We start from the raw sequence: 9,247 nt of genomic DNA on the forward strand, positions 1-9,247 counted from the left end.
AGTGAGGTTGGTTTGTATAATAAATACCTGTAAATGTTGAGAAGTTGTCTTCTGTCTGTGGTGGTTTTGTAGGTTTTAATGTTTGTCGACAATATTTTTATATTTAACGAGATAATCCATGAAATCAACTAAAGAGATTGAAATATTGACAGAGAGTGACTAGAAGTTTATAAAAGAGATTATAATCCCAGAATTAAAGGTGAAGAACGTGATATAGGGAGAAGATAAACAGAAGGGATGGAACAATTTATGGGGATATTTCAATATAAAAACACGTAAAAGTGACGAGAGAAAACCAATAAGAGTAAAAATATAATAAAACTAAAGAAATAAAAGTTATACATATTTAATTATTTAGCTTAGTAAATATTAAAGGAGAAAATTCGTGCAACAATAAAAATTTCACCTGAGTCAGTTGTCCTTGGTGGCTTAGTTGCGGTGTTTTTTCTTCAATGAAGTCGAAGCCGATTAATGGGATCAGTTAGCAGGGTGGGGGGGATAAGAGTTCTTTAAATAACAATAAATAACTGATAACGTTAAGCAGATGATATAATATCTTGAGCACAAGTTTAATTTGATATAACAATAACCGTTTAATAACAATATACTCGATTATATTAAACGGCTGCGACTATATAGCTTAATAATACTAAAACTCTAGGGATGTTTGTTTTGTACCCAAAATATCTCAGAAATAGTGTATTTTATCGTAATTTTTTTGGTTAACCTCCAGTGTTTGACCCGAGCAAAAAAAAACAGTGTAAAACAACATGTAAACGAATACGAAAAAAATGCGCGCTGGAGAACGGGAGGAGGGGGAGACGACTCGGGAAATTTACATCGGGAGTGTTCCGAGTCTACTCACCACTTTCCCGTTTGTCGGTGCAATGTTTTTTCTTCATATTCGTTTACTACACATTATTTTACACCTAGTACACTATTTTTGTTTTCTCAATTTTTGTGACGGGAGTAGGTGGGGTGCGGACTCGGATAATTCACACGATCCAGTAACCCGACTTCGACACTCGGACACCAAAATAAAAAAAAAAGGGATCTTTCTGATTTGGCGGGCGCCACTTGTTTTCTTAACGAAACACTTTCAAACTTGGGACACTGGTAGAATGTGTCATATAAAACTTCTTTTACTCTTAGTGTTATTGAGAAAATTTTATCTTTTTAAAGTTATTTCGGTAATTTCAACCAATCACTGACCTCTATTGGGGTAAAAACAATTACTGCTGTGGAATGTAAACAACACGTTCTAGCGGTGTAATGGGATCTTTTCCCTTGAATAAAATTAGTGCCGTTGTTTGTCAACAACAACTATCGGCGGTACTGGTATTTATGACATCGTTCGTGCGTTTGTACTGGTTTTCGCTTTAGGGTTTTAGGGTTACGGTTATGAGTATTTTTGCCGATTTTCACCAAATTTGGCAAAAATACTCATAACCCGAACCCTAAAACCCTAAAGCTACACCCAAATGTCAAGAAAACCGAGTACAATCAATCAAGTGATGCTGAACTGTTTACTTTGAATAGTTCCAGATTGAATGTTGCTGAAAACTTCACGTAAGGCAAAACAGTTGCAATTATCTGGTCACTGCATGTGCCACCCTACGCTACAAACATCCAAATTAGTATTGTGGAACTCACTTTATGGTGATGTAAAAAGAGGAAAACATCATCACACTTACATTGATATCTTGATGTAACTGGCCTGGAATGTATCTAGGACCTTGAGGTTGGAGGTGTGGAAAGTGAACTGTATTGCTGAAGCTTGGGTTGGAATCCAGCCATAAAAAGAAATGGAAAATTGATTTTCTCAAATGCCCCCAGAGGCTCTCTAGAAGTAGTGGATAATTTTTGCGACCTAGGTGGCTTAATTAGCAGCAAAAAAGGATATACAGAAAGTATAATTACTAGAATAAGAATAGGTTGGAGAAAGTTCAGGAAGCTTTTACTTCTGTTAGCAACCACAGGTCTCTCTCTTTGGGTGAAAGGAAGGTTGTATGATGCATGTGTAAAAACAGCAATGCAACATGGTAGTGAGATGTAGGCCCTGAAGGCAGAGGACATGTGAAGACTAGTAAAGGATAAAGCTAGTATGTTCTGCTGGATGTGCAATGTCAATGTACATGTGCAACAGGGCATGAGTGTATTGAAAGAAAAGTTAGGCATAAGAGGAATTAGATGCAGTGTGCAAGAGAGAAGACTGCACTGGTTTGGCTATGTGATGCCTATGGATGTAGATATTTGCATAAAGAAGTGCTGATCACTTAAAGTGGATAAAATTTGTGGAACAGGGAAACCCAAGAAGACATGGGATGAAGTATCGCAAGCCAACTTCAAAACAATGAACCTTATGAAGGAAATGACAAAGGACAAAGACATTTGGCACATTGCTGTATTCAAGAACACCCGTCCACCACAGCAGAATCAATATCCTAAAACCTTGGTAATGCTTGTTTGTGAGGGGTTTTGACCCATACCTATCTCTCCTCTTATATCATCCCCTAACACCCATCACTTCTTTATCACTTGAGAGCAGAAATAGGCACATACTATATCCACCTTCTTTCTCACTTGTCCCACCTCAAATCACTTCCATTTCCCATTATCTTCCCTCTGCCTACTGTCTCTACCAATCACCTCCTTTCTGTGCCTTCTCTCCCCTGATGTAAACATTTTGGTTATCTACTATCACCCTCAAAGCCCTCACATATCTACTACAACCCCCACCCCAAGCCTCTCTTATATTTCAATCCATCACTTGCCACAGTTACCTCTATCCTGCTCACTCACCCAGTTCAAACTGCTGCATCACCATCTTATCTTACTCTCTAACTCACCTTCCTTTCTTTTCCAGCTAGGGTATCCATGTACCTACTCCACAGTAACACACCTATTCTTGTCCCTCTATACCATTCGTGACTACAGTAAAATTCACTGTGGTTTATTCCACTAAGGTAAATTCCACTATAATAAATTCCACAAGGAAAATAATGGTCTATAGAAAATTAGTTACACACACCCTTGTTACACACTTCTTAACTAATTAGTTTTTAGTTAAATTCCCCTTGGAAAATTTCACTATAGGTAAAATTCACTGTGGTATATTCTACTAAGGTAAATTCAACTACAGTAAACGGTCTATAGAAAACTAATTACACACGTCCTTCTTACACACTTCTCAGCTAATTAGTTGTTAGTTAAAGTATAGGTTTCTGCCATTGTTGCTCATTTTTTAACTGAATTTCACTGTACTGCTAATTTTTTTTTCTATTCAGTTTAATTTTGAACTTTGAAACCCTCAACCATGGCAACATTTATAACATCAGAGAAGAACAAACGTAAGTTTTGCGACAAAGAAAATCCTGTATACAAAAAGAATGGAGTTAACAGTAGCAAAACAAAAATATATTGGTGTTGTGAATGTTTTTACAAAGGTTGCCAGGCTAGACTACATACAACTTTCAACTCCAGTATACCAGAAGTTATTTTTTTCAACAGGCTCCCATAATCACTCAGCAAGCAGTGCACATGTTAATACCCAAAAGGCAGTTAATTCAATGAAATGTGAAGTAATGAGAATAGGCACAGTATCTTCACAGTATCTTGTACTGCTGTACAAAATCTTGATGAGGGAGTACAATCATTCAGTTCTATATTTAAGAGATGAGGAATTATGTACATTATTTATATTATTTACATTTGATGGATATTTGTTCTCATCTTGTTTATTGTTAACACAACATTTCAGCTGATATACCCTCCAGCCTTCATCAGATGTCTTGGGGAAATTTTGAACCTCGGTTCTCATTCCAAAGGTATTTTTCGATGTTATTATTATTATTATTATTATTCAGGTCACTGCTTAGAATCGTGCTCTTAACCACTACACCATATGCCCATGGGCAATTATGGAGTGAATTTTAGGGTGTATAAATCTAATATTTTCCTATCCTTCTTTAATACCAGTTCCCATATGCTATTCATATCTGCACTCAGTCGGCTTAGGAGGTTGTTGTGTCCTAGCATATCTACTGCTTCTTTTAGTTTTCGTATTTTCCAGTGGTGTTCTCTCTCTATTATTTTAACTTCATCCCACATGGAGAGGTGGTCTCCATTTTTCCATACATGATCAGCTATACCCGATTTATCGATATCTCCTCGTGTCACAGCTTTGCGATATTTGTCTACCCTTATTTTGAAGGGCAGCATGTTTCGCTCTTGTATAACCTACCACAGCTGCATGGGATGGAGTACACACAATCTTTGGTCATATTCTCTTCCATTGGTTTTACTTGAAAGAGATATTTGTGAAGTGTTGTATTACTCTTGAATACTGTCCTGATGTCATATGGGCCACATATCTTTTGTATCTTTTCGGAGAGGCCTTTCACATAGGGTAGACAGACTGTGGAGTGTTTATTGGTTTCATCCTCTCTTTTCTTCATACAACAACAACAACAACAATAACATTGAAAAATACCTTAAGAATGAGAACCCCGGTTCGAAATATCCCCAAGACACTTGATGAAGGCTGGAGGGTATAGCAGCCGAAACGTGTTAACAGCAAACAAGATGAGGACAAATATCTGTCAAATGTAAATAATGTACATAATTCCTCACCTCTTAAATATAGAACTGTATTATCTTATCGGTATGGAGCCAACATTAGACTTCAATGGAGACATATAGAGAAACTCCATCAAAAACTAACTCGTCTTTCAAACCATCTAACTTTCTTGTGTAGATGTAGAGACTCAAAGCTAATACCACCTGGCTTGAATATAATGACACCAGTGGATTCATAGAAGAGCAGCGGAAAGGGCAGGACATGCCCTCGTCTGTGAGAGGATCCATTACAACTGTTAGAAAAAACATCAACTAAATAATGAAATCAAAGAGAGGTTATCTTCATTACTTAGGAAAATAATCAGAGATGATGATAGAAGGAGAATCCAACAAGATCTAGAAAAGTCGTACATGAAAGAATTTGAAATGGTGAAGACACACCAGATTAAGAAGTTTATGAAACTCAAAAGTCAGAGAATAAAGACTGTAGTCCATCACCCACCTGTTAAAGCAGTAATTAATGTAAGTAGCTGACATCTAGAAAGCTCCGAAGAAGCAGTACTGAACAAAGGTCTCAACTTTGCGACAACCATCAAGCGCATTGCATACTTGGACATAATAGCCTCTATTGAAGAGATAGCCATAAAGATACCAAAAGCTCAGGGAGATGAACTAAGGTGGAAAGTGAGACAGGTACTAGAAAAAGCAAAATTTCCCAAACCAAACATCACTAAGGAAGAAAAGTTCGCTATCAAAAAACTACAGAGTGACAATTCTATCATAATACTTCCAGCAGACAAGGGAAATGCTACAGTGGTGATGAACAAGTCTGACTACTCTGAAAAATTGGCAAGTCTCATAAGTGATGGTAGTTACAGAAAAGTAAAGAAAGATCCAACTCTGAAAACAGAGAGGAAGTTGTCACAGATCTTGATCAAGAATAAGGATCACTGTACACCAACGAAGTACAGAGAACTGACTCAACACTACAGTAAACTACTACACATATATGGTCTCCTTAAGATTCACTAGGATGGTATTCCATTAAGACCTATAGTGAGCTGTAGAGGTTCAGCATGTCATCCACTGAGCTGCTTCCTTGTGGATATAATCAGTCCTTTAGCAGGAAAGTGAACATCATACGTGAAGAATTCCACCCACTTCACAGAATTGATCAAGGATACCCCAATTGAATCCAACCAGATGATGAGTCTAGATGTGATAAGTTTGTTCACCAAAGTCCCAACTGGTGAAGCACTATCAGTGATTCAAGAAAAACTAGTGACAGACACCCATCTAAAAGAACGCACTAGTATACCAATAAGAAACTTGATGGAAATGTTGACCTTCTGTGTAGAAACTACCTACTTCAGTAACGACACTGATATATATTGACAAGAAGAGGCTTTAGCTATGGGTTCACCATTATCACCGATAATAGCCAATATATACATGGAATACTTTGAGAATTTGGCTTTAGGAGTAACACCACTAAAACCAACCCTATGGTTGCGATATGTTGATGACACCTTTATACTCTGGCCCCACCAGGAAGATGTCCAAGTGCTGTTAGATCACGTGAACTCAATAAAGCCATCCATACAGTTCATAATGGAAAAGGAAAAAGACAATCAGCTAGCATTCCTGGACGTATTAATAACATGCACCAAGTAGGGAGTCAGGACATCCGTATACTGCAAACCAACCTTCACTGGACAATACCTCATCTTCAATATCCACCATCCATACAGTGTAAAGAGAGGGATTGCTCAGTGACTAAAACATTGTGCAAAGAATATCAGTAGCGATTGTGATACACACCACGAAGAAATGATCAAGCTCAGTAAGAACCTATTAAGAAACAACTACCCCAAAAACATACTATCCACTCCAATTATGAAGAAAAGAGAGGATGAAACCAATAAACTCTCTACAGTCTGTCTATCCTATGTGAAAGGCCTCTCCGAAAAGATACAAAAGATATGCGGCCCATATGACATCAGGACAGTACTCAAGAGTAATAAAACACTTCGCAAATATCTCCTTCAAGTAAAACCACCAATAGAAGAGAATATGACCAAAGACTGCGTGTACTTCATCCCATGCAGCTGTGGTAGGTGAAACATGCTGCCCCCTCAAAATAAGGGTAAACGAACATCGCAAAGCTGTGACATGAGGAGATATTGATAAATCGGGTATAGCTGATCATGTATGGAAAAAGGGAGATCACCTCCCCATGTGGGATGAAGTTAAAATAATAGAGAGAGAACACAACTGGAAAATATGAAAACTAAAAGAAACAGCACATATGCTAGGACACAACAACCTCTTAAGCAGACTGAGTGCAGATATGAATAGCATATGAGAACCAGTATTAAGGAAGGATAGGAAAATATTAGATTTATAAACCCTAAAATTCACTCCATAATTGTCCACAGGCATATGGCATAGTGGTTAAGAGCACGGGCTACTAACCCCAAGATTCCGAGAATAATAATAATAATAATAACAACAACAACATCGAAAAATACCTTAAGAATGAGAACCGAGGTTCAAAATTTCCCCAAGACATCTGATGGAGGCTGGAGGGTATATCAGCTGAAATGTTGTGTTAACAATAAACAAGATGAGAACAAATATCCATCAAATGTAAATAATATAAATAATGTACATAATTCCTCATGCACCAAGTATGGAGCCAGGACATCCATATACCACAAGCTGACCTTCACTGGACAAAACCTCAACTTCAATTCCCACTATCCATACAGTGTAAAGAAAGGGATTGCTCAGTGCAATGGATCTGAAGATTTGTCTGATGATGAAAGCATCTCTTCTGAGTTTATCACTTATTTTGAGAATTCATACATTGGGACACAGTCTTCATCAGCGAAGAGAAACCCCAGTTTCCTATCCAACTCTGGAATATATGCAACTGCGTTTTAAATGACTTGCTAAGATCAAATAATTCGGTAGAAGGGTTCCACAATGCTTTGCAGTCATCGATAACATCCACACATCCAAATTTGTGGAAACTTTGCAATGCCCTTAAGACTGAAGAAGGTTTAAGCCAGACAAAAATTGTACACATTTGAAGTAGGGACTCGACAATAAAAAAAAAAAAGACCGCTCAAATGAATGATGCTCAACTAAAGAAGCTAACTGAGAATTATCAATCTGAAAACACTCAGCAATTTTTAAGAAATATTGCATGCAATTTGTCATAAAAGAATTTTCTTCAAATATATTAAACTTTTTTTCATAACTTTATTTTTATGTACTCGCCATCATTTTTGTCTTAATGTGTGAATAAAATGTGATCTAAAGTGTATTCATGTTACCTATAGTGAAATTTACTGTAGTAGAATTTACCTAGAACTATACCATTAATCTCTAATCAACTGGCACAAAGCCACCCTGCCTCAATACTACTCTTCACTCCTACCTGAGCATTTTGTCTTGCAAGTTACTTGGTGACCCTATCAGTGCAGATGCTGTGTAAAGAGCACCAGTGCTAGTGCAACGTAAAAAGTACTGGTGATGATATCACATACAAAGCACTGGAGCTGGTACCATGTAAAAAGCACCCAGTATACTCTGTAAAGCGGTTGGCACTAGGAAGGACATCCAGCTGTAGAATCCATGCAAAAACAGACAACAATGCCTTGTGAAGCTCTCAGCCTTACCATTCAGTATTGTACAAATATATCTAGAAATTTTTAGCCAATACCAAATATATAGACAGATGTAAATATTTTGTTTATATACAACATCTTTCTGGATAGAAAGCAAGAAACTAGCCAAATTAGTGATATATTCTGTAGTACAATTAAGAATATTAATATTTATATAAAGGTGCAAGAGTGGTTATATAGTAAGAAGCATGCTTCCCAACCACATGGTTCTGGGCTCAGTCCCACTGCGTGGCACCTTGGGCAAGTGTCTTCTACTATAGCCTTGTGCCTTGTGAGTGAATTTGGTGGACAGAAACTGAAAGAAGCCTGTTGTATATGTGTATATATATGTATATGTTTGTGTGTCTGTGTTTGTCTCCCCTCCTACCATCATTTGACAACTGCTGTTGGTGTGTTCATGTTCCCGTAACTTAGCAGTTCAGCAAAAGAGACCAATATAATAAGTACTAGGCTAACAAAGAATAAGTCCTGGGGTTGATTTGTTTGAGTAAAGGTGGTGCTCCAGCATGGCTGAAGTCAAATGACTGAAACAAATAAAAGAATAAAAATGAAAAACAGTTTGACTTAGATGTGTATTACTAAAAGTTTCTCAAATGCAAAAAGCTTGCCTGATTGTTCAGATGATGAAACATGCTTTTTGCATCTATGAAGCCTTCAGTAGTGCAGATATGAGTCAATCTACAATCCCACTCTACAATCCCACTCAGTGGTGGTGGTGGTAGTGGGGCTGTTTCTTTGTCTTGCAAGTTACTTGAACTCGTGCAAGTGTCACAAAAACAGGAAAAAAACACCCAGTACACTCTGTAAAGTGGATGGTGTTAGGAAGGGTATCCAGCAGTAGAAACCATGCCAAAGCTGACACTGAAGCATGATGCAGTCTTAGGACCAGCAAGGATGATGGACATTAAAAGATGACGATATATATATATATATATATATATATATACACACACACACACACACATATATATACA

At 37.4% G+C, this 9,247-nt stretch overlaps 1 protein-coding gene across 3 annotated transcripts in view; it reads right to left on the reverse strand.

The window, feature by feature from the left end:
• Nucleotides 1–9,247, reverse strand: part of LOC106875721 (uncharacterized HIT-like protein Synpcc7942_1390) — an 89,250-nt gene that overhangs the window by 70,922 nt on the left and 9,081 nt on the right. Inside the window, exon 1 of one of the 3 annotated variants that reach the window (XM_052975524.1) lies at nucleotides 407–917. The exons of 1 other annotated variant lie outside the window; for it this stretch is intronic. The gene's annotated coding sequence lies outside the window, so the exon portion shown is untranslated. Of the gene's footprint in view, nucleotides 1–406; nucleotides 918–9,247 lie in introns of those variants that run through there. One more of the 3 variants, XM_052975523.1, reaches the window with a different exon arrangement.

This window comes from Octopus bimaculoides, chromosome 21, assembly GCF_001194135.2.
Source record: "Octopus bimaculoides isolate UCB-OBI-ISO-001 chromosome 21, ASM119413v2, whole genome shotgun sequence".
NCBI classification, from domain to species: domain Eukaryota; kingdom Metazoa; phylum Mollusca; class Cephalopoda; order Octopoda; family Octopodidae; genus Octopus; species Octopus bimaculoides.